The sequence below is a fragment of the Suncus etruscus genome, chromosome 12 (assembly GCF_024139225.1).
Source record: "Suncus etruscus isolate mSunEtr1 chromosome 12, mSunEtr1.pri.cur, whole genome shotgun sequence".
Taxonomy (NCBI): domain Eukaryota; kingdom Metazoa; phylum Chordata; class Mammalia; order Eulipotyphla; family Soricidae; genus Suncus; species Suncus etruscus.
The window spans coordinates 3,167,496-3,174,583 of NC_064859.1; the positions used below are offsets into that span (position 1 = coordinate 3,167,496).

The 7,088-nt window shown below is 40.3% G+C and overlaps 1 non-coding gene across 1 annotated transcript; it reads left to right on the forward strand.

The window, feature by feature from the left end:
- Positions 1–263: 263 nt before the first annotated feature.
- Positions 264–396, forward strand: LOC126024796 (small nucleolar RNA SNORA51). The gene has a single exon (XR_007500898.1). It is a non-coding gene; the product is annotated as a small nucleolar RNA SNORA51 (small nucleolar RNA).
- The last annotated feature ends 6,692 nt before the right edge of the window (positions 397–7,088 follow it).

A 7,088-nucleotide genomic window follows, 5' to 3' on the forward strand; every position in this document is an offset into this window, starting at 1 on the left:
GCTCACCAGAGGGATCATTTAGTTCAGTCACAGAAATAATTACACTGAGAACTATCATAACAAAATGGGACTGAATGAAGGAAGTAGAAAGCCTGTCTAGAGTACAGGCCGGTGTGGGTTGGGGAGGAAGGACACTTGGGATATTGGTCATGGGAATGTTGCACTGGTGAAGGATTATATATATATATGTATGTATATATATATATATATATATATATATATATATATATATATATATAAATCAAAAAGAAAAGAAAAAATAAGGCCTCCCAATTCTTACCACAGGCTGTGTTCTTCACACTGACTGTATAGAAAGAGAAGGTACAGTAAATGCACCTCATATACACCTCAACTCAGGCCCTTCGCCTGGTCTGTATTGTGAATTGGGGGACAAAAAAAGAAAAAGAAAAAAGACTTCTTGGAGAAAGACCAACATATGGCCAATGGGCACATGAAAAAATGTTCATTGTTACTCATCATTAGGGAAATCCAAATAAAGACAACAATGAGGTACCATCTTACACCAGTGAGAATGACACACATCAAAAATAACAGGACCAATCTCTGTTGGTGGGGATGTAATAAGAAAGGAACTTGTTGGAGACTGTTTGGAATAATTAAAAAGCCCTCTCACTAATCAAAATGAAGTTTCTGAAAGTCTTAGCCAAAGTGCTTACAAGCTGCATGTGGCCTTCCTTGCCCTTGGACCCAAAGAAATAGAAATAGCCTAGAGCTAGGGAGTTACTAGGCTCCAAGATGTCCTTGTAAAGACAGGGGTCAAAAGGCCCAAGCTGAGATTAAATTTTGTACTTTGTTGCTCAAAAATAATGTAAATCTCTTGACTGATGATAATCTTATTAACCTTGGAAAATCAAGATGTTCCCATGGAAAATTACAGCAATTCCTACTGTGCCTCGCCCCTACTCTCTCTGTTTTGCATTGTCTACAAAAGGTCTAATTTTCCTCTTATTAAACGGACTCCTGATCGGAAACCCTCGACTCGAGTCTCATTTCCCAGTCCCTCTTCTATTTCAGGCCGGATTCTTCTTCGAGAATTGCGAATTACTGACGTGGTCCCCAGCTTTACCCGCTGGTCGGGGTCTTTGGAAGACCACAGGAACTCTCATCCACTGCTGGTGGGAATGCTGCCTGGTCCAACCCCTATGGAAAACATTATGGAGGGTTCTCAGTAAACTCAGAATTGAGCTTCTATATGACCCAGCAATCATACTCATGAGTATCTATCCCCAAGATAGAAAGACATTCATCCAAAAATTTGTATGAACACTGCTATTCATTGCAGCACTCAGCAAAATAGCCAAGATTTGGAATCAATCTAGATGTCCAACAACAGATGAGTGGATTATGAAGTTGTGGTACTTATACACAATGAAATATACTACATAGCAGTTAGAAACAATACAGTCATGCAATTTGCAGCAACATGAATGGAACTAGAAAATATTATGTTAAGTAAAGTAAGCCAGAAGAAGGATAAATACAGAATTATGACTTATTTGAAGTATTTAGAATATATACTATATATACATATAATACTCTATGAAGAAAAAAAGAAGGTTTAAATGGTGGAATCTCCAAACACCATAGGTGCCAGGATATAGCGAGAAGCTACCAAATAAAGTGGAAAGGGGGAAACACAAAGCCTCTACTATCTTTTACACCATAAAGAAACCGGCAACAAAGGAAACAACTGTTTAGAGCGAAAAAGGCCTATAATAATGTCCTAATGCATTTATCCACAGACCTAGATGCAGAACATGATTGGTAGCCAGTGACTCCCGCTGCAGTGCTTACTATCTCTATGTTCTAACGCCCTAATTTTATTAGGTATAAAATAACTCTTCAGCTTCTTTGTCCACGGTGGTTCTGGGGATATAGGATGGACACCCTAATTTTGTAATTCAGCAGTCAACCTTACCCATTTCCTTTGAGTATGTCTTCTATTAGGACCTAAATAAAGCATGGCCATTGACACCATTGGAACAGACAACTGCGCACTAGACTTATCTGTTACAGGTCCCACTCATCGAGTATGTTTTTTTGCAAATTACTATTATCCCTTTTCCTTTTATTCTTTCCCTTTTTTCTTGTTTATTTCTTCTTTCTTTCTCTTCTTCCTTCTTCAATTCAACTTATGTTACTGTTATATCATAAAGCTCATGCTGTAAGTTTCTTTCTAGAAAAGGAACCTTGATACATAAGGCATGGCAGATGATACTACATAGGGTAGACACCTCTTATAGTGCTTGCTACCAATTTTGCTTAGTACTCCAGACATGAATATTATGTTTATCCTAAAATGTTCCAGCCACAATTTAACCCTGAAAGCTTCATTTAGCAAAGTTAACTCCCGCCACTGATGAAGTGCCAAAGTGTCTAGAAATTGGAAAACCTTTCCACTCCAAGGGACAGGACCAGTTTTCACTTTTACTGGGTTTTGTCTTTATATTTTTCCTCTTCTCATTTTTCCTCTTTTCTCTCCTAATCTATATTTAGATATTTATCTTTTTTAATTTTTTTAGTTATTTATCTTTTCTTAACCCAATTATTTCTTAAGTGCTCAGACCCATCTCATGAGGGTCAGGCCTCCAACAACCTAAGAATAGATCTCTAATATTTGTCTACAAGTGGGCATGAGTTTGTATACAGTGGGCTCCTCTATGTCTGCTGAATCTATATTATAAACAATCCATGCCTATATTGTATATAGCCCTTCCTATATAATATTCCCCCTCCCCCTTCAGATCCCTTCTATCCTCTTGTCCTCCCAAACCTAATCCTTTATCCCTCTCTATTTAACCCTTTTTACCCTCAGTTCTTAACTCATTGAATACCAAAACCAACCTCCTGCCCCAATAAGCCACTACCATGCTCCCAAAATGAAAGCACATGCCCTCAATCTCACATCTCATGCTCCAGCAAGATGCTGCACCCACCACTCCCACTGACTTATTCTACATGCTCCTTCTCTCTCTCTCCCTCTTTCTCCCTCTCTCTCTCCCTCCCTCTCTCTCTCTCTCTCTCTCTCTCTCTCTCACACACACACACACACACACACACACACACACACCACACATACACGCCTCAGTATGGACTGCTGCATGCTACCGGATTCAGTTCCAGAAGGACCCTCACTCAAACTCAGTAAGTGGTGTGGGATGAAAATATGTCCTGGATCTCACCCTCCCCAAGAATATCTCAAAATGTTCAATGGGGGATATTTACATTCTTGTATGTTTAATTACCTCAATTGTCATACCTCTTAGTATTGTATTTATATCCAAAGGTAAAGGTAGCCTTCTCCATCCTTTTCTATTTTTCTAATTATTCTTTTTTTTTTTTTGGTTTTCTGGGCCACACCCAGCATTGCTCAGGGGTTACTCCTGGCTGTCTGCTCAGAAATAGCTCCTGGCAGGCACGGGGGACCATTTGGGACACCGGGATTCGAACCAACCACCTCTGGTCCTGGATCGGCTGCTTGCAAGGCAAACGCCGCTGTGCTATCTCTCCGGGCCCTCTAATTATTATTTCTATATAGATATATTTTTTCAAGTTCACTTGTTTTGGTTCTACTTAGTATGAAACTCTACAATAGAATGTTTTGCATGAGATAAAAGCTCAGGTCAAAATCAGGGCACAGAGATTGTATAACCTGTCATTCTTATCTCCAAATGCACCAGCAATGTAATATGGCACCATTCCCTTTTGCATAGGCACATTTAAAAAGGGGGAATTTTATGTACAGAAACAAGCTCTTATCGACTAGGGATAAGAACCCATAAATTTTATAATACAGGGGCACCTCCCTCCCTGAATTTGTCATGGGGACTCAGTTTAGACTCCATGTGATCAGGCAGTGACCATCCAACCCCAAACCTCAGTTCACCATAGAACAACAGCACCAGGAACCAAACTCCCCCTGTGGAGTTCCTAATATCACTCTGGCACCAACTTGCTCCAGGTTGATACGACACACTGATGATGAGAAAATGGCAACAACTAGATCTAAGAGCACGTTGCCATACCCTACCACCTAACAGATTAAGATGAAATCAGAAGACATCTGTCCTTGATCTGTACAAAAACCAGGATCACCAATCACAGAAGACGTTGACAATCACGACTAAGCAGAACTTTTCCTGGCACCAATAAGAAAGAGCCTAGCCTAGGCTTTAGTCTAAGATATGTACAAAAACCATCATGCTCTCTAATTCCAGAAGTCTAACTTGATAACCTCGACTGAGAAAAACTTCTGGCACCATAAGTAAAAGCTCTATCTGAGGATTTGTCCTTGGATCTGTGCAAAAACCAAGACTACTAATTACAGACAACCGATCACAACAATCGTGATGGAGCAGAACTTTTGGAACCCTAAAGAAGACTCTAGACTTTGTCCTATAATCTGTGCATTTCCAAGATCTCTAATGGCAGAGGACTGATTTTGACAACCACAACTGAGCAGAATGTTTCCTGACACCATAAAAAGACCTTGGGGTTTGACATTGAGCATGTCTGGATGGAGCCCGTAGTTTTTCCCATGACATTATGCTTTAAGGGTAGAGAAACCCTGTATCTCTTAGGCCAAGGGAATTCCCTTAGAATTTTCCAATATTTACTGTGCCTATGCAAAAACAACAACAACAAAGCCCACACAAAACCTTGCCACACCAGCCTGCCTTCCTTTTTTCCCTCTTACTTTCTTCTTTCTTGTTGTTGTTTAGATGTTGTTTATTGTTGCTGTTCTGTTTTGTGTCATTGCTTTGTTTTGTTTCTCTTTTCCTTTTCTTCTTTTAAATTGATATTGATAGCTCTCAAGCATTGTTTTTTTTTTGTTGTTGTTCATTTTTTCTTTTCCCCCAAAAGAATCACAGAACTTGAATCATTTTGTTCTACCTCATAAATTGAGGGGGGAAAAAAAGTGGATGGCACCAGGAGCAAACAGTAGAATGAACATTGAGTGAAAATAAAAATAATATGACCTAAATACCATACCCAAAGTCAATAACAACAGAATCAAGATTCCCAATCTACAGCAAGTTATATACAAAAGGGACCTATTATACTAACAGGGGGCAATGGGGTGAGGTGTGGGACGTATGCCTGGAACAGGGGTGGAGGGAGGACAACACTGGTGGTGGGAATGGCCCTAATTCACTATCATTATGTACCTTAAATATAACTGTGAAAGACTTGTAATTCACACTGGTCACAATAAAAAAAAAAAAAAAGCTGGGGAGGAGGATGACAAATACCAGATTATCTCACTCTTCTATGGAATATAGAGACAAAAAGAAAACAACCAACAAACGCACAAGTGAACAGATAGCATTGAACAATGACAAACTCTTGGAAATTTCTTGAATCTGCTTACCAGTTTCCACTGCCCATCTGCATCACAGCTTTTAAAATGTGTTTCTGGGGCCAGGGCAATAGTACTGCAGAGAGGGTGCTTACCTTGTTTGCAGCTGACTCGAGTTCAATCCCTGTCATCCCATTTTGTACCCCAAGGCTACCACAAGTTATTCATGAATGCAGAACCAGGAGTAAGCCCTGAGTACTACTGGTGTGGCCCAACAACAGAAATTTTTAAGAAATAAAATGTGTTAACTTAGAGACTCACCTTTATTCAGGGTGTTCCCCCTCCCCTACTCTCTGGACCCAGAAGAACTGATGGCCTTTATTTTCAATCCAATCCAATAAGTGGATTTTTATTGGAATTTTAGAGGAATAAAATAAGGAGTACACAATCCATCATAAAAATCTTCATTAGAAATTACAAATAATTACTCTGTGGAGTTTTCTTCATTGATTAATATAAAACTTGAACACCCAGGAAGATTCAGATGTTAGGCTGTTAGGAAGGGGAAAGAATGGCAGAAAGTGGCTGGAGGGAGCAGACTGAGTTTGATCCCTTACATCCCATCTGGTCTGCTGAGAATTACTCTGACAGGAGTAATTTTGTTGTTGTTGTTGTTGTTTTTAGTTGTTGCTTTTGGGGGGGGCCATACCTGGCAGTGCTCAGGGGACCATATAGGATGCTGGGGATTGAACCCAGGCCGGCCATATGCAAGGTAAATGCCCCACCTTCTGTGCTATCACTCCAGCCCCAGGAGTAATTCTTGAGTACAAAGTCAGCAGTAACCAACATTGCTGGGTGTGCCTTCCCAATAATATAAGAGCAAAAATAAAGTTTATACAACTTTCATTTTAGTTCAGAAACTGATCCTCAATATCTTTTTATTAAAATGTATTTCTTCAAAGAATATAGAAATTAACCTGGCAAATGACTTGTTAGAAGTCAACCATCAGTTCAAACATACATTAATACCTACAAATTCTGGCTCACCAAAATTTATTAAGTTGTATATATCTATATCCAAATGACACAGACAGTTACATTTGATAAACACTTTGAAAATAGACACAACTTTCTGATAGGTGGTAATTCTACTTCAACGAAAGCAATAATGGCTGTAGAGGCTCAAAAGCTGAGCCTGACGGGCAAGGGGCTACATGGCTACAGTGGCATGCACAGAGGGTGCCAAGTATAGGAATTGGCCTGTGCTTCTGCTGTGAGCACATAATACTGTGGGCAGACAAAGCACAGGGTGTTCTCTCCTCGAAGAGAAGTTGTTCACAGTTAGGAATCACAGAACACCATACCCAGGGGAGAAGGCAGAGGAAACTCTCTCTACCTGTGAGCTTCTCCTAGGGGTGTGGCCTGGCCAGAGTGGTGAGAGGAGGAAATAAACAGGAGGCCTGTCACCTCTGGAGGTGTGGAGGGGTGCCCACAATGAAGGCCCACTTCCCTTCAAACTCAAGGCACTGGATTGGTTTCTTTACATGCAACAAACAAGAATAAAATGACCTGGAGAGAAAAGCAGAGCTGGCACTCGATGTGCCCTCATTAAAGCAAAGTGGCATCTGAGTTTTGCATTCACCCCAGGAAGTCTATAGGGAGTTAACATCACTGGAGAGAACCACCAGGGGTCTAATTGGTTGAGGACACTGTCTCATCCCTTCTTTCATATCCTTCTGGCCAAAAGTTCCTCCTTCGTGGGGAAAAA